This window comes from Rhipicephalus sanguineus, chromosome 2 (genome assembly GCF_013339695.2).
Source record: "Rhipicephalus sanguineus isolate Rsan-2018 chromosome 2, BIME_Rsan_1.4, whole genome shotgun sequence".
Classification (NCBI taxonomy): Eukaryota; Metazoa; Arthropoda; class Arachnida; order Ixodida; family Ixodidae; genus Rhipicephalus; species Rhipicephalus sanguineus.
Window position 1 is genome coordinate 54,772,687 of NC_051177.1, and position 18,677 is coordinate 54,791,363.

Sequence of the window (18,677 nt, forward strand, 5' to 3'; positions counted from 1 at the left end):
TCTGGTGTCAAACACGCGTTAGAGCCACGGCGTGTTCAACAGACTTGCCAATCTTCTGTCAATCATTTTCCTTCTTTCTCTCTCTCTCTTTGTCGCCTTCAGGTAAGGTCTCTGACTGTCTCAGCTTAAGGAAATCCCAAGGACAGCACAAGGACCTGTGAACCGTCATTAATGGTATTTGGAGTGCGCACACTAACTTTCTTGAAACATACTACATGATTGCAGCGTCGATGTTCCTTATTGTACATTTAGTAATAAACTCTTTTCGTCGAAGGGAGTCTGGTGACCGCGTGGGCTGTTTCTTGTTGTTGTTTCGAAGCAAAGAAGGTATGTTTCGCTATCTGATGCTTCTTTGCCTCCGTAAGTGCGTTGCATCGTGCCCTGAAGGAACACATGAACAGATTTCTCTAGGTAACCGAGACCCAGCGCGACTACTCTTGTGGAATGAAGTGCACTGGAGGTAGGGAGCGCACCTGTTTGAACCAAAGTGAACGCTCCGTGCTTCTGCTCTCTTTGACATAACATTGGACTGCGCCTCGAAAATTTAGCATATATCTGACCTCTAACGCTGTCTGGAAGGAGTCCTGGCAGTGCACACACAGGCACCATCAATCTCGTCTTCGCATCCGCATTGAGTCACGTGACCTCGAACACTCAGTGGGCTGGTCGCGTATGCGTCATGATACTCGGGACACTACGGCGACGGTGCGTTCGCGCCTTTGCTTTAGTCTTTGCACAATTGTTATAGCAATGATAAAGCTTGGAAATGAAATTGCGGTGATGGTGAACTGCTCTGGTACGGCGAGTATAGATGTCGCGATTAGTTAGGATGCGACTCACTAGTAGACGTGTTTTGTCTTTAATTTACAATCTAACGCTGTATAGCCACTTCTACACGAGCACGTTGTTCCGACCCCATCTCAAACACATTGCCTCTCTGTCCTTGCAACTGCTGCCACGGTGTTACAACTGCGGTTGGGAGGCGAAAACAACACTGCTGGGCTGTCATGGAGACATTAACGCTCCGCTATTTGTGCAGGGTTTTCGGCGTCACCTGGACACTGAGAATCGTGCCTCTACGCATCAGTTTCACGCGCTGCAGGTTACATCCGGTTGACAGGTGTAGATGACTTCTTGCGTATCGCGATAGAGTTGTTTTTGCGAGCACGGTAATGCTCGCATGGATCCTGCTTGCGTTGAAGTTTATATAGGTAACAACTCAATGAATCGCTGAAGCATGCATATTAATCTAACGTACACAAAAGCAACCATAGCCAGTTTGGCCGAGGAGAAGTAAGAGATAGTGTTCTTTTTTTATAACGGACAGTGCTTAGGTTTCTCGCTACATCCTCTAAACGGTAATCAATGGCATCGCTCTACGTGCTTTCTTTATAGCGCATTCAGCGCACTACGTCGCAAAATACTAACGAAGGTTAAAATAGTAACGCCAAGAGCCGGTCAGTAAGGGACGTTTCATCTTAAAGCGGCACAAGCCGACAAAACGATTTAAAGTCGAGCCTTAGCTTTGCCAGCAACTTAACAAGAAAGCGCGTCTTCGAACAAAGGCGCTAACTGAGCTCTTCAATTCCACTTTGAAATCTTCATACATCTTTTATTGCAGAAGAAATCGGGAATTATAGCGAGGGCCATGTAAACGCCGGGAAACATGAATATTAATTTGACTGAACAATGAGGGAGCCATCAGCGAAGAAGCCTGTATTGTCGACGCTTAATTGCTGATATTTAGTCGTTTGTCTGTGCATGCTGTATATAGAGACGGAAATTTTCCATGTAATTACCAATACTCTGTCACGTGCACCTTTGCTTTCGGCAAGATTTCCAACATCGGCCCCAGAGTTAAATAGCTTGCGATTGGAAGTGGAAACAAGAAGGAAGGTGGGGTGGAGGGGAAGGCACTTTGAGACGATCCAGTCCGGGTCCGGTGATAATTTATTAGCTCGAATTGAAATGCGTAATTGCAGGTGCAGCAGAACGGAAGCTATTTGGCGAGTAGCAATTAAGCCTTCCTTAGCAATCCCTTCTGGCCGGAAGTAGTACCTCAGGCGTTCTTGAAAAATTAAAGCGGCGCAATACGTTTTTGTACGTTTGTGGAACATATCCTCGTAATGAGGATGCCCCTTTGAGGATGAGCACTGAGCTTTTCGTTCGTGTTTCGTGGAATTCTGCATAGACGAGAAATTCTGAATGAAATGACGCGAAAAAGGCACAATGAAAAGACAATTTAATATTCATAGATTGTGTTTGGTACCAGGGCGGCTTGATGCGTCTTTATTCGCTTTTATTGAACTCGTATCAAATACTATAGTAATTTTATGACCCCATGACTCGGGATCCTTTATCTTTTAAACGTTTCGTGGCATATTTATTAATCCTTGACGAACTATACCTATGAACAACACGTGGCTCTTACTGGTTTACTGTAATTATGCTTTGCCCTCACGTATTTCCCCAACAAGGACTTCTAAGGCTTAATATTTGATTAGGATTGATGCGAAATAATGAGCAAGCATCGGTAGCTGTTCACGTTGAAACAGCAAATGTATAAGCCTATACTTGGCTTTGGTTTTGGTTGAGTGCTGAGTGCATAATTATTTCTTGAGTTTGTCACATTGTCGGTGTCACAGTATGCTTGTAAACATCTGTGTGTTATTACACATTTATGTGTTATTACAAATACCGTTGACCAAATTGTTATTTTTTATAAACTGTGTTATGTGTTTCATTTTTCGGTTTCCTGTACCAATATTTACGTATGTTATTCTTTCGCGCAAATTTTATGCATGCCCTTGTGTTTTATGCTGCCTCACATTTAAAGCAATGTACGGGTGACAAGGCCTCAGACAGGCAGACAATGTTCTGCCTTTAGCCTTGCCACCCAAGACTTACTCTGTGTCCGAAATACTTCTAAATAAATAAATAAATAAATAAGTAAATAAATAAATAAATAAATAAATAAATAAATAAATAAATAAATAAATAAATAAATCGTTGTTCATGGCCGTGCTGTCGAGTGAGTGCCATCAGTCTCCGGCGTTTTTCTTCGCGTTGTCATAGCAAACAGCATATATTAAGCCGCAAGAATATTAAAGTACGTGCTCTAACATTGCGGTGTCGTCTACCGACGGTCCTTGCAATTGTTTTTCAAGGCATTCATGCGTAAAGTGCAGGGCCGGGCAGGGAAAGCACGGCATAAGAAGTGAAGTCACCTGCGTACCTGATCAGATGGTCAACTGGTGGCATGGAATTAAAACCACACCACCACAGGCTTTGAACTTGCACACATTAGCGAATCAGCAACCAAGACGGATACATAAATATCTTTTATTTAGAGATAACGCGCGAATGAGCAATGTAAAGAGAGAGGTGACGAAGCTGACACTAGATATATCTGTTAGTGTCCTAAACCATCTGCTGCTTTCTTTTCTTTTTTTTTTGGTTTTTCTATAAAAACGTACTATTATATTTTTCAGAAATTATGAGCGCTGAAAATATTGCTGCGTATAATATGATTGAAAAAAGAGACACCGTTTCTATGACTGCGTGTGAAAAAGAGATTATTGAGCCTGACAGGCAATGTTCCTCTTCCTATCTTACCAAACTAAGGCGCCGCGACTCGTTTAAACCTTTGAAACCTAATATTTCTTGAAGCGCGCAGCATGCAACAGAGAACAATGAAAAAAAAAGAAAAAACGTGCGCGAGGCAGCGCACATGCTTTATTTTGCGAATGACACTTGAATTCTGATCTTTTGCGATGTAATTCTTCTGAAAGAAATATGACGGCAGTGAACGGATACTTATATAGCATATTTTCACGTTGCCTTACGTAGTCATAAATGAAACAGTAAGCTAACAGAGACATCAGATCCCCATAGCCGAAAAAAAAAGGGAAAAATCTTGGTCACAGTGTCGGATAACGCAAATGGCAGTCTAACAGCAAAAATATAAATTAAACATGAACACGTTCCTGTCATAGTTTATCTGCAAGTGGGAGTTACAAAAACGCGAGACAGAATTTACTGACCACCTGACTACTTGAGTCAGTCGGGATGGCCGTCCGCGTCTTTCCTTATTTCATGTCATTACGGGCTCCGCTTATGCAGTCAGGATCATAAAATAAAAGACAAAAAAAGTGCATAAGCAGGCAATACAGAGATGTGTTTTTTTTTTCTTTTGCGCACGCCGGCAGTCGTAACAGCGCAGGGGCTGCCTATAAGTACGGACGAGGCACTGGAGGCAATAAATACGCTCGTGAGTGAACATTTCTCTTCGATTGTAATCCAATAACGGCGCTTCACTGTGCGTAAGCCTCGCGTGAACGGGCCGGCATCTGGTGTCTTCGCGCGCACGCTGTGTATATAGGGAGCGCTGTATACATAACTGGTGCAACTCGCTTGGACGCGAGCGTTGGGTTGGGGAAGGTAGGTGGGGGCCTCTTGCGGAGAAAGCGTCAGGTAACAGAATCGTCAGAATTCATGACCGTGCCCGTGGCGAGCCGTAATTCCTACATCAGCTAGATGCATGCGTGCGCGAAAGAGCGGCGACGGATAACCCGACTTCTGATGTTGTGTATTCGTTATGCACAGCGGGGCCTTCACCGAAGGCGCGACGGCTGCGGCTCTCTTGGGGACGGCTGGCCCCTGCCGGTGCCTTTATGGGATAATAAACGGGGATCCGAGGAACGCTTTACGACTGCAAACAGAAGCGCTGTAAAGTCCGCGAGGCTCCGGCTCCTTCCGTTCTGCATAAGCGACACGCACGCAGCACCGGTAGCGTTTTTCTGCGATAAAAAAAGTACAACTGGTATGCAAAGAGTACAGCAGATGCTCGTGTTCGCAGTCGAAACATCAGGAAGGAGGGAGGGAGGGAGGTTGGGGGGGGGGAGAGACGTGGGCCAGAAGGGAGCATTCGAATCGCGGCAAACGCGCTGAGCTAAGGTGTCCGGCTTTCGCCTCGAAGGTCCGCTTGGCTTTACGGCAGAAAACAGGTTGAGAGCCGAGTGGGGGGCAGTGGCGAGATGTGCGGAAACTAAACTTTAAGCACCGACTTTCTCGGAGATGTCGACGTGAAATGCGACGCTACAAAACGCGAGTGTGGAAAAAAGTAGCCTACGCGCGCCTGGGTGTGTCGTTCCGCTTGCGGTATGTCTGTCCGAACACCGTCTCAGTCGGCTACTTTCAGGTTCAGTTACCGTTGCCATTTTGCCATTTTTTTGTGGGTCTGCACGTGTGTGTGTGTGTGCGCGCGTGTGTGTGAAGATGAGCAGGCATGCAAACAATGTCTGGAATGTGATATTGAGAAATGTCTGAACATTTGCCGCGGCCCGAAGCGTGAAGCTTAAGAAAGTGTGAACTGTTTGACAGAAACGTCGGTGGGCCATTCTGGAATGAGACAGAAAGTTTCAAAAGGAAAGCTACGCTGCATATTTTTTAGCGTTATCTCGCCTTACTTTTCTTTAGAGCAAATGCACCTGTTTAATCGAACACTGACAAACTTCAACTATCTTAAACGCAGGTTTGTTCAAAAAATAATGACTGTGTTTCTTTTAACCCAGCTTTATCATTCCGATAATTGTAGGTTGCAATCTTACGAAAACGTTCGCCTTTTCATTTATTCAGCGGAAGTGACCGAAGTAACCTGACTGTCCGGAGAAATTTTTCGTGAAACCGTAATTTATCTTCTAATGTTAAACCAGAAGGCAGGAGCCGCACGAATAAATAAGGCGCCTTGTAAGATAATGCGCATTTTCGCAAAGAAGAGCACAGAACAATTTTGACAGGCGAGCGTTTCGCATTTCCTTCTGCCGACAGTTCACGAACTTTGACGTCATCGATGTCTGCCATTTACGTAATACGCTCCACTCGACTTGTAACGACAGTTGCATCACTTCAGGAAACGATCAGGTTGAAAATGAAAAAAAAAAATAGAAACAAGACACACGTTACCAGGTTAATGTTTCTATCAATGTTTAAGAACGTCAACTGGCTGCCCTTTCGACGTACGCGTCGGAATCGCTCAAGACCTCAAGCTCGAATAAAAAAAAAAAAACAATGGGTAGCTCTCAGAAACTCTACTACGAGATTCGTTGCACGGATGGTCGCTGGCAAAGCAGTGCGCCGGCCGTGCGTTGGCTATGCTTCGGTATAGAGCCGGATCTAAGGAGCACAATAAAACTTCATAAAGCTTGCAAGAGCATTTGCGATGCTTCGAAACGAGTTTCGACGCCAGCGAAGCTCCAGGGAGATGCATCGAGAAGGATACATAGAACGTAAGAAACCATGAAATAAAAGAAGAAAAAAGACTAGGGCACTACTTTCCTATCTGTTGCTGTTTCACCGTACGTCGCTGTTCGTCGCCAGAGGTCCTCCAAGGCTGTAGTTCTTCGCGCGATGACCGTGAGCGTGTGTGAGAGAGAGAGAGAAAGAAAGAGAGGAGGTGCAGGTTCATGCGACCCCTTCTGATCTGTCTCTCCCACGCTTACTGTCGCGGTCTTTCCTCCAGGGGCCCCCAGCTGGCGTTGAGGAACGCTTTCCAACACACGGTCGCAGAGCTAGCCGTGTCCAGTTCGCGATGCCATTGGGAGTGCTTTCAGAGCAGCCGTGCATTAGTCATGACAGCGCTGTCACCTGCTTTAACGTTTTGCTCCGCTGTTGTTTACCTCCTGCCGGCGTTTTGGTTTCGTTTGTTTCCTTCGTTCTTTCTGGCTTTTTGGTACGGGAGCATCCCAGATTTGTTTTTATTATTTCGCTTTTATTTTTTTAAGCCGGAATCACGAAACAAGCCGCTCTAGCGTAGCCTTCGCGCAGTTGAATACGGGCCGTTTTAAAGAAAATAATACAAAGGCACGCGCCTGTATCGAAAACCTGTTACCGTTTTCTTGCAGCTTATGCCTTTGCGGAGGCAGGGACACGCTCGCTCTTGGCGGTGTCGTGCGAGAACAGAGGTACCATTTGGCCCAGATTTTTACTATGTTTCCTTGGGACCCTGTGTGGCCTTACTTTGTAAGGTTAAATTGATAAGAAGGCGTCGCACATACAAGAAGATATCAGGAGCGAGAGGATCTTTTTTTGTCTTTTTTTGCGAATAATGTACATCGGTTCATACGATCGGTGAAATTCTGTCATAGCCCTACTGATATGTTTATCGAAGGTTTCACTTTGCATATTTTCACTTTGCCAAAATAGTTGCCTGATTTGTTAATACTGCTGAAATACAACCCATCTCCTATTTGTTCTTTTGTATTCTCTCTCTCTCTCTCGGTGGCAAGCAATGGTTGAATGAGAAGGAAGGACAAGCACATCGTGTCTATACACTTCGCAAAGCCCTATCTTTTGCAACGCAAATAAGTTGACCACGAAAGCGCTAGAGGGTCGTATAGCCTAAGCTCTATCCACTGTTAGGTATTATTAGTGGAGCAAGATGGTGCCTTGATGGCCGCGTAGGGCATATGTTAGGTATGCAACGCTGCACACATAGTCGATATTCGGCCTTCCCAATTCCAGCGGCGTGGCCTAATACGATCTCGCGCACGCATGCTTACTATCCATTAAAAAAATGTGGTTGTGTACAACGCTAGCTAGTTGAAACGATGAAACCCATTTTTCTTGTGACGTACTCATTGGTAATATTTCTTTTTCAAACAACACAAAGTAGCTTAAGCTGTAATTAAAAATACAATTGTGTCGAATTTCGAGAACACGCTCACAGTTTCGGACAAAACTATATACACCATTGCGGACACCACCAGTGCGGCTTGTTGACTAATCTGGAAGCTCTGATTTTCCTAGAGCTTGGCACGTAATTCCGCAAGAGCAACGCTAGTCACTAGTTTCTTCGTAAGCGGCTACCGTTAAGCGTCATTGAACCTTTTAACACGCGTCGTATCACACGCGTCGTAACACGCGTCGTTTTTAACACAAAAGTGTTTTATGCCGGGGTCCACCACGGCTCCACTGACGTATTTCCGTCACGGATATGACGTTCTAAATTTTAAAGACTAACAGATGGCAAAGAAAAAACTAGAAGAAAAAGTTCCGTCACCGGGAATCGAACTTACGACCCCTCGCTCCGCAGCGCACGGCGCGAAACGATTCGGCCACAAAAAGCACGTTCTTTGCCATGTTAACGGCAAGCCATTTATATACACAATCTGCCGGTGGTTGTACTCAGAGATCTGTGCTACATCAGCGTGTTTTCGTTATCACTAGCGAAATGGCGCGAAGGGCTCGAAGAGCGCGCTTTAAAGGTCGTCGCCCCACGCGGATGAGCGCGCGCCTCTACAGGGCGTGGTCGCTCGTGATGGCGGTGGTATGTACGTCTTGCGCTCTCACCGCAAGTTCGCGTTCAGAGCACAAAGGCCACTTCGCTCACTGCAGCGGCCGCTTTTGCGAAAGGAGCACGCTGCTCACACAGAAATCAGTTACAACTGTGACAGTTCGCGCTCATCCTGTGTATGTTCGTTCCGTGCGTCCTTTCTGCTTGAGCAGCGCGTTGCAAGTTTCGAGCTGCTTGCCGTTCTTCGCGTGACATTACAATTTGTTGCTATAGCATTCGTTCCTTCGCCGTTGGGGCGAAAGAATGACCAACAAACGCTCAACTACGTCTGTGTAGACACGTTTCACTTTCGTGTTATACCGATTCCTATGACAGAGGGATCAGCCATGTTTTTTTTTCTCTGCCTGGTACTGTCGCCTCTTCCCGTGCCGCTCTGCTAGCAAACGCTGCATAATCAATATCACAACGCCATGGGCGCCTTTGTCTAGTCACAGTCTCCCGGAAATATTATATTTTTGTTTCATTCACAAGTTTTCGGATGAACAACGTCGCATGTTCTTGCGAAACAAAAGGATCAATGCATGTTCTTTGTTGTCTGCCATATTCGCTGGGCTCAGGTGTCATGTCGGGCTCAACTAAAATTAGGTACGTAACGAATATAAAAAGGTACTATATTACGCAGAACTTCATTACTTTATAAAAATTGTAAGCCCGTACCTCAACCTTTTGCTTTCGTTTCTCTTCTTATTCTCTTTTTTTTTCTTCTTCTTTCAGTGCTGACGAAAAAGAATTTCGCAATGTTCGAGATACGAAGCCTGCTTTAAACTGGCTTTGTGAACTATCAGATTACAGCGAATGAAAAAGTTCATATTACATTAATTCAGCGACGATCGACGGAGCAGAGATGACGTCAACCTTGTTCACATTCTTTGCGTCGTTTCCAAACTCGATATCCCGGAAAAAAAAGTAAAGAAATTTTTGAAAAAAAGGAAAACTTCTATTTCGCGCAACTTGGGTAGATATTTCCCGAAAGAAAAATAAGAGAAAGAAGGATGCTGAGAATGGTAAGGAAAAAGTGTATTCAGTGTTTGTGTCACCTGAGTGGACGACTACTTCTATGAGAATAACAGCATTTCGAGCAGCATTATGATTCGTGTACTCACCTGAAAAAAATTCATGAGTCATTCCACTCTGTGAGGGTGGATCATCAGCGAAACTGTGTAGCACACGGCACAGACAGAGAGAGAGAGAGAAAACTTTTATTTTTGATCCGGATCTGAGCTCTAGGGTGAGGCTTTACTGACCTCCCCTAAGATGGATAGTATATGGTTAAGGAGAGTTGCCCACGAGGAGGTGGTTTCGCCCAGATTCGCAACCCAGGCCTTTCATGTAATATGTTCGAGCGGAGTGAATGGCGTTGTGGTGTATTGGCTCTGGGGCAGTGCCAGTATGTGTGGGATAGGGTCGGTATGGAACCGCATACTTTGCAATGAGGTGTATTCGGTGCATGTTGTATTTTATGCAGTGGGAAGTCATTCGGCACAGAGCGTGTTTGTGCTTGCCTCAAGAGCGCGGTTTCTTTTCTCGAAAAAGAATCGGGCGGTCTAGGAAGCTCTCTTCGGGCTATTCGGAGGGATTTCAGGCACACATGTGACACTGAATTTTGATGAAAAGTAAAGAAACTCACAGAATTTTCCTGTAAGGTAGAGAAAGGTACTGAAAGTATCTTTTTTTTTTTAATTTAGCGTACGCCCCTTTAAAATTTTCCATTTGAGCAGCATGCGCGTTTTTGTCGCGACATGCGTCGTCTTGTTTGGCTTGCCGCATGCGCTTGGCGTTTCGTGCGCGATCTTGAGGAGCCATCTGAGTATCTTGCGTATTTTTGCCGCATTCTCCACTTCGCGACACTTTAGGGCAGTAGTAGTAGTGAGTAGTGGGGTATGCTCTATTTCTACGGCGCATACGTTTTTGCCCGTGAGCCGCTTCTTCATTTTCAGTGGACCAGTGGTAGGCAGTGGGACTTACCCAATTTCTGTGGCAAATACCTTCACTAGGGGTTTTCAGCGCGCGGGCGCGTGTTTCGCCTAGGCATTACACAGCTTCACTCTAAAGCAGTGCTTGCAAATGTGTGTGTCAGAATCCTACATTAAATAAGTTGTTGCCATCGAACAAGGCATCAAAAGAATTTAAACCTTTCGAAGGGCATGGTTTGGCCTTCACAAGCCGTATGGAGGTAACTCACGCTATAGAATCTTCCTTATCTTATCAGATCTGAGCCGGGGGGGCGTAAATAAATGATGTTTGTCAACCCGTCGCGCTTCAGCGAGCGCTCAAGGTTGTGTCTTCGTGAACACGTCATATCTGTGTTGACTGAACAACACCTCGAGGTCAGTGCCGTCACCGTACACACCGTTAAACGTCGCGTAACGCTCTATCTAAAAAAATATATATCCCGCATGGGAATAAGCTGACTCACCGCCACATGCGGACTCAGCCCTGGCGAAGATTATCCTTTATCGATTCCGAGTTGGAAAAGCTGCTTTTCTCGCCTCTCGTGGTCGGGAAAGTTTTTAAAAGTGCCGCGTTTGTCCTCTCGTGCGCCTACTTCAATCTTCAATATAAAAACGGGAGCCAATATCTCGGAACACGACGTCACTATTTTTTTTCTTTTGTCACCACGAAGATAGAGCTTTCCTCCGGCGGAAAGAAAGGGGCGCATGCGTCCCTTTCACTACAATAGAAGGAATTCAGGTCACGAAACTTTAATTCTTTTCCTGTTCCCTTTTCTTCATAACTCTAGGAGTCTTCGCCTGCTCGAAGATAAACTCGCCTAAGCGGCTTACCAATCTACTTGCGTTATTTACAAAACTCGCCGGAGCTTGGCAGTTTTCTTCCACTCAGACGGGCTTATCGTCCAGTGGCTGACATCTTCAAGCCCCAATAAAGTTTTTTCACGAGGGTGGAATTTGTTTTTACATTTTCTTTTCTTCTTTAAACCGGGTGCATATCGTTCATGCTGAAGACTCTGTCGAGGAGTAGTGCCGAGTAGTAAAGTTTGTAAGCATAAGAAAGCTCGGCGCTGCAGTTTACTCTCGTATAATACCAGCATTATTACGAGTGCTATACGAGGGCGTGACGATGACATGATAACCAAATGCAAACAACATTGTTCGCTCTAAAATGACCACATACGTTACGCGCTTTCACGCAGAAAAGAAATTCCTGTCACTATGCATAGAGGGCACTCAAAATCATCATGCGCAATAGATTACGGATATACTACTCAATAAACACTACCTTTGTCTCCGAACTTATGTCGAGGAACTTATGATTAATCTTTCCAGTGCTTGCGTAGACAAGATAGGCATACTCACAAAACTTTGGGTATGAAAGTGTCCTTGGCATTGGCTAGCCGGCTTCACTAATAACGTGTCATCAGGGCAGGCCCAACCTTTCTCTTACGAACAATTCGAGGATAACGTGTATTTTTCTTTAACACGGCCTAGTTTTTGTTACTCTCGCGTGCGTGTTTAGAACAGGTATACATAATCTGGACTCCAGCTATCACGCTATCACATGTTGGCGTGGCCAACACAGGGACAGCTGGTTTGGTGATGTAACGTCTGACGGCGAAACGACAGTGACGGCAATCAGGCCATAAGTACAGGCAGGACGCTAACGTTGTCGTTGGCTCTAGCTGAGCCACAGCCCTCCGTCAGAAATGAACCGCAGCCTTTCACTCTAAAAGTGACGAAAATTCTGGCCACATCGTCGCATCGCGTGCTTCCTTAAAGGGGCCCTGCAAAACTTTTTTCAGCATGGTCAGAAAATGTAACAATACCCAACTTATGATATGCGAGAGATATTGGTCATAAGGTTGCAACCGAAAACTGAGTGGAAGGCTTTGGCACGTTGTCTAGAGGCGAAACGTCCTCTGATGTATTAAACCACACCTGAACCTTCATGATATGCGAGGAATATCGTTCATACGATTACAACAGAACACTGCGTAGAAGGGTTTCACACGTTGTCGGGAGACACGGGAGAACACGTGAGCCAAACGCTGCAGCGCAGCACGCGCTCTGGAATTTACAACTAATTCTCAAAGTCACTAGAAATCGCTCCCTCTTCTCTCGACAAATGGTGCCGTGAACGCAGATGACTGCGCCATAAACCCAAAGTCCACGGCCATTGGCTCATTTGAGCATGGTGAGCTGCATAGTTACTGCGGCCACCGCGGGATGGCGCCACGTGCCCGCGCCCGCGCTCGCGATCGCATTGAAAAGTAAGCCGCGCGTTGAAAAGAAAAAAAAAGAAAAGAAAAGTGCTCAAGGTCGTGACATGCGGTGACGAACAGACGCATCTTCTTGCCCCCTTGTCATCACCCCCCCCCCCCTGCGTAGCTTTCAACGCGCTCGCTAGTTTAATGCGTGCGACAGATCCCTGTAACTCCGCCCCTAATTTTTTGTGGCAATCGATTCGTGAGGCAATAAACTCTTTTGATGAAGCCATTCGATGATTACTTGGAAAAAAGTTGCAGGGCCCCTTTAAGCGCAGTTCGTGCTTTCGTAGCTCAAGTTGTGATGCGTTTTGCTAGTACCAGACAAGTTGCAAGTTGCGTTTTGCTAGTACCAGACAGAGGAGAGGTACTTTCGCTGCAATACAGAAAAAAAAAGAGACATTGAGAGGGAATGACAGGAGGGTCAAACAAACACAAGTCAGAAGTATGCATGCAGACTTAAGCTAATAGCTCTGAGGACGACACTGATGATAGAGAGCGCCATACAAATCAGATGCCATTTGATTGATGATACTGCTGAGTGCAATTTTGATGCAGGAATGCGATGAGGAGAGGGGGGGTGGGTTGAAGGTCATTGCCTGTGATGTCCTCCAGCATTAATGCCGGGCGACCTGATCTTCACCGATCCATCTTAGCGCCGTAAATGTCTATTTGCTCGAAGGACTTCATTGATACGGCGAACGAATAAAAAGCAAAAATACAGATTTCTCTTCCGAAAGACATTAGCGGGCCACCGGCCATGCCATTTCCTTCGAAGCGGGCAGTGTTAGCATCGAATACACAGCAAAGGCACCTCAGCACGGCCCTTGGCGCGCGTGTTCCCGCATCGTGTCTTCTTCGGTGCCACCGCCGAAGCAAAAGCTGGACCATGCCAGGGACGAGTTTGCGCAGGAAGGAAAACATTTCTCGGGGCCCGGCGCCGAGATCTCGGCGAGGTAAACACGGCGGGATGGAGCCGCGAACGATGTCTTGTTCGGCTCGCTGCGTCCCTCTTGGTCACGTAGCCATGGCACAAGGGGAGGCAAGCAAGCAAACAAAGGGGGCTCGCTGCGCGTTGCTCGGAGACGACGGCCGTATAACAGTGGACCCATCGTCCCCCTTTCTCTCTTCTGTTTGGCTTCGCAAGATCGGGCACCGTCTCTTGCTCTTCAATTGCGCGTGCCGGCTTCCTTTTACAGGGAGGGAGGTGGCTTCGACGACAAATTAATTAACCGTCAGAGAAACAAGCGCGGAACGTAGAAAGCTTCTTGCATCACGGAACACGCGCGTGGCGACCACGAAGAAACGATTATATAATGTAGGTCTCTCTGATCGAGGTTATGGTTAATTTATGGTGTTTAACTGCAACGCACGTGGCGCCGGAACGTGGAGACAGGGGGAAGAGTGGCAAAAGAGGAGCGATAGAAGGAAGAGTGGGGAGCATTGTCAAGTTTATAGACCAGTTGGCCTGTAATGTGTACACAGACATTGTGGAACAAGGAGAGGAACAGAACCGTAAAGGCACGTTAAACATACACATGACGCCCCCGTAAGCACTTTAATGTGCGTCTACACATGTGTTCATCATTGTTCCACGCCGTATATGTGTCCATAAGAGGACTGTTAGCGCGTCGGGCAGCAATGTATGATGGGGTCTCTGTCTGAGGGCAGTGCCTGCGACTGAGGGAACAAACCATAAAGTTTCTTTCTCTCCGTTATCCTTCCCCTCCCCCCTCAGTCTCCATCCGCAACAACCACCGATCCGAAATAAGCAAGTGGATTATAACATGAGCGTTGACGGCTGTCACTGCAGATGTACTTGGGAAGCACAGTAGGAGGAAATGAATGAGCACAGCGACAAGTACGAAAACGTTATATGAGCTTATAGGCGCCGTAATTTCAAGTTCTTCTTCTTGTCCTTTTTATTCCATTGCATTGTTTAGGAACGAGAATGTAGCGAATGGAATGTGCAGTAGCATGCTTAAGTACGTTAGCTTGCTGGGCGAGTTGGGTGCATCTGTATATTTACTAACAGCGCGAACGAACCAAGTGGGACAAAGGAAGATGCAACGCGAGCGAGTCTTTCTTCTTCCTTTGTCCCACTTGGCTCGTTTGCGCTTTGAGTAAAGATGGAGTAACATACAACATTGATTTGCTATGGGGCTTATTGCGAGCCTTCCGAAATAAAGAAAGAATAACGGTCGTGCCCGGATTTGAAGCCACCGTGAGGTCTCTGGCCTTAGTAGCCGTCTTTCTTAACGCCGCGGTGCGAGAGAAGGCGCCAACTCCTGGAGCCGAAAGCGGGCCCAAAGTAAACGTGTAAATAATTCAAGCCTCTGCAGAGGACATGGAGGCAGGCTTTATCTTACCGAGTTAGGAGTAGCGCCTCGGCCAGCCGGACAGCTGCCGGGATTTCCGAACAGTGGCAGGAAGCTTAGCCCCGAGACGTGACTTCCTACGATTGCGTCTAAATGGCCTGAGCTTCCTACTGCCAGGCGGAACGGCAACGCGCATTTTTTATCTGTTCTCCGTTGTCGTTCGAGTGAGTTGTTTGAAGATCCCGTAAGGAGGTTGGAAAGCGGCAGGAAGCGGGAATTTTTTTTCCCCAATGCGGTCCACGAAGGCCGAGTGCTATCGAAATGGTATAGAAGTATACACTGTGTCAGTTTAGACGGGCAGAAGGCAGTGCTGTATTTCCTCGGAGGCATGATGATAAATATGATTTGAAATAAAATGACAGCTAACGTTGCCTTTGTTTGTGGGACAAAATGCGATACCCGCGCTTGAAGATGGAGATGTGGCACAAAAGAAATCCAATTCGACTCTAAAATAGAGCATGCGGACTTTTGTTCGGATGCTTAGAAATGAGCGAAAAAAAAATGGTTAAGCGGTTGTTTGACGAGAATCGTTGAAAAACGGCTGTGCTCGCAGTCGCTTGCGCTATCATGCCAGCAGAAATCGACATTATTAGTGGTGATAGCGTGACGGTATGTTGAACATGTCTACCCGTGTGTTCATCATTGCTCCACGCCGTATATGTGTCCATAAGAGCACTGTTCAGCGCGTAGGGCACGTATGTGTTATGGGGTCTCGGTTTGAGGGCACTGCCTGTGACCGAGGGAACAAACCATAAAGTTTCTTTTTCTCCGTTATCCTTCCCCTTCCCCCTCATACCCATGTTACACAGGCAAAGCAAGCGCGGTTACGACCAACCACGGTTGACCGCGTTGAACCGCGGTTAGCGCCAACCACGGTTCGCCGATGTTACACAGCGCGAAAGCATCCTCGGTTAAGGTGGCTAACGCCATCTTGCGTAGAACAAACCAACTGACGCACTAATCAACAGAGCGACATTCTGTTTACAAATATGCCACTTATTTCTTGCATAATGTTCTTCAAACGTATAATTATGCTTTGGCGTGAATTAGTCTGCGTCAGGCGGAAGTTCGGCGTTTAACTCGGCTGTAATTGCCGCGTACACCTTTGCATTGCGTGACTTGCTCCGCAGATCACGCAAATGATTTTCCCACAACCTTATCAGGCTTTCCGTGGTCCGTGTCGTCCAGTTCGTTCGTTTTTCACACGCGCTCGCCGGCATGCACTCATCGGTGGTGGCCGCGCCATTTTCTCGGTTATCTGCCTAACCGAGGTTGCCAAGCTCGGTTTCTTAAAACCGCGGTTAGCGGCATAACCGCGGTTTCGTGTGCCGTGTAACATCGGCGAACCGCGGTTAACGTAACCGCGGTTAGCGTAACCGCGGTTTAGGCTGCCTGTGTAACAAGGGTATCAGTCTCCGTCCGCAACGACCCCGGATCAGAAATAAGCAAGTGGATTGCACACCTATCTGTATTGCCGGCTCTCCTTCCTTGCGTCCTCATATTTCCTTACTTTGTTTTAGAAGAAAGAAAAGCGCTCATTCGTTAGTTCAGCGCCGTGTCGTGTCGTTTTCTGGCTCGCACTCCTGTCAGCTGTAGCCTCAGCGTCAAATTCACATGTGCATGCGTATTCACAACGATTTTGCTTGGGAGCGCTGTTTGCTAATAACCGGTCGCCTTCGCCTGGTAATATTTCCCATATCGCAGTTGACTACCATCTCCTCGTACGAACAGTTCATTTCTAAAGGGGTCATTCCACGCCAACTGTCCCAGCCTTGGTGCTCGACCACCTGCGATTTGAATGAAAAAAATCGAGGACTATCTACCCAAAGCCAGAAGCCTTCCGCCAAAATATTTTTGGCGGAAAAAATTTTTCAGCGCCGCAAATCGTATGTGAAGTTTTTCGGAAAGCTCCAAACTATGGCTCGTAAAATGCGTTTTCAAAAAATCTCTTCTTCATAAATTAGGCTAGGACAAATTTTTTCCTACGTATCGATCGTAGGCTTCTCACTTAAAGTAAGTTTCACGAACGTTTACGCTTTCGTGGTTTTTTTTATGCGGCCTTAAATATGGACAATACGACCCATATTGGGGATTTTTTCATAGAAAAGCAACATTCAGTGAAATGTAATATTTTCTTTTCTCTGATTGCCAGGAAGTTTTACTGTAGGCGAAAAATAGTTTGAGACGTATATGGCGTGAAATGGTGTGTACAGCTGGCGACAAATTTGCAAAAAAGTTCATTTTTGCACATGTTTAGTCGTAAATTTAACATTGAGGTGGTCCTAGTAAAATTATGCTAAATAGCGCATTTACTAGCAACATTAGTTTTCTACTGACTGAGAAAGGTTTATCAAATTACTTTTTGTTTTAAGCAAGAAAAAATTTTTGAAGTTGTGTTCTGCCGGTGTCTCTTGTTGCTCCTGTTTTGTCTTCGCAGGAACGCGTCTAGCGGTAAGTACAACCTATGCGGGCGCGAGGTTTGCCACAGAACAGCTAGACAACCTAATCATCTTCGCCCGTGCTTATTTGAATACTTAACTAGCGAGTAATGGCCTGAGTCAACGAGAAATGCGAACCCCGCTAGAGTGAATTTAACCACATGCAGCTGTCCATTGAAGGCCGGATTAGTGTGCTTACGCAACATCGGGAAGTGACACCGATGCGTGATACGAACACGTCCATCGGTGATGACACCGATGGACGTGATATGAACACGCAACCTTCTGATACGAACACGCAACCACTGGTCACAGAGCGTACGAAGGTCGCTTCGCTCGCTGCAGCGGCCGCGTTTGCGAAAGGAGCGCGCTGTTCAAACAGAAATAAGTAACAACTGGGACAGTTAGTTCGCGCTCGTCCTGTGTGTACCTGTTCATTCGTTTCTTGCGTCCTGCTTTATGTTTGAGCAGTGCGCTTCCAGTGTCGAGCTGTGACGCATGATAGTTCGCGCTCGTCCTGTGTGCGTTCTTTTCGTGCGTCCTTTGGGCTCGAGCGACGCGCTGGCAATTTCGAGCTGCTTTCCGTTCTTCGCGTTACATTCCAATTTATTGCTATCGCATTCATTGCTTCGCCGTTACGGAGCAAATGTGACTTTTTTGTTCTTTCTGAGGGTAACGGAGCGTTACTTTATATATGCACAAACCTTCACATGTTTCTTTTGTGTATTTAGTAGTTTTAATCAGCACTTTGGTCGTAAATTGCCAGCGCTGGAATGGAAATGACGCTCGTAAATTGTAGTTACCTAGAACTCACGACCTGTATTGCTTTCGTATTAAAGCTAAGCTGGAGTACACTAATGATGAGTGTTAATTCGATTATCCATTGTTCTTACCTGCTCCCTGCTGGTGTCCACCTGCGATGTGGTGTTTGTTGTTGCAGAGACCTCGTCAGAAAAATATATACCTACGCTTCCCCAACAAGCAACATTTACTTCTAATGGCTGAGCCCTGCTTTCAGACGTGATGATTATCTTTAATGAACATGCATTTTGAGTCAGGTTTATCGCTCATGAGCTCTCCTTGTTGAATTCATTTGTCGTGCCATTGTGCTGGAAAACTCATTAATGCCATCGCTTTGCTTTTCGCCAGTCGGCATTTCTTTCTCTCACCTCCAACAACAGTTGTTATTCCTGTATTGACGACGAAATCTCCCACCTACAGGTAAAGCAGCAACCATCTGTGTCTGTGATTCTCATCTGAGATCCCCAGGCACTCCTAATACAATACAA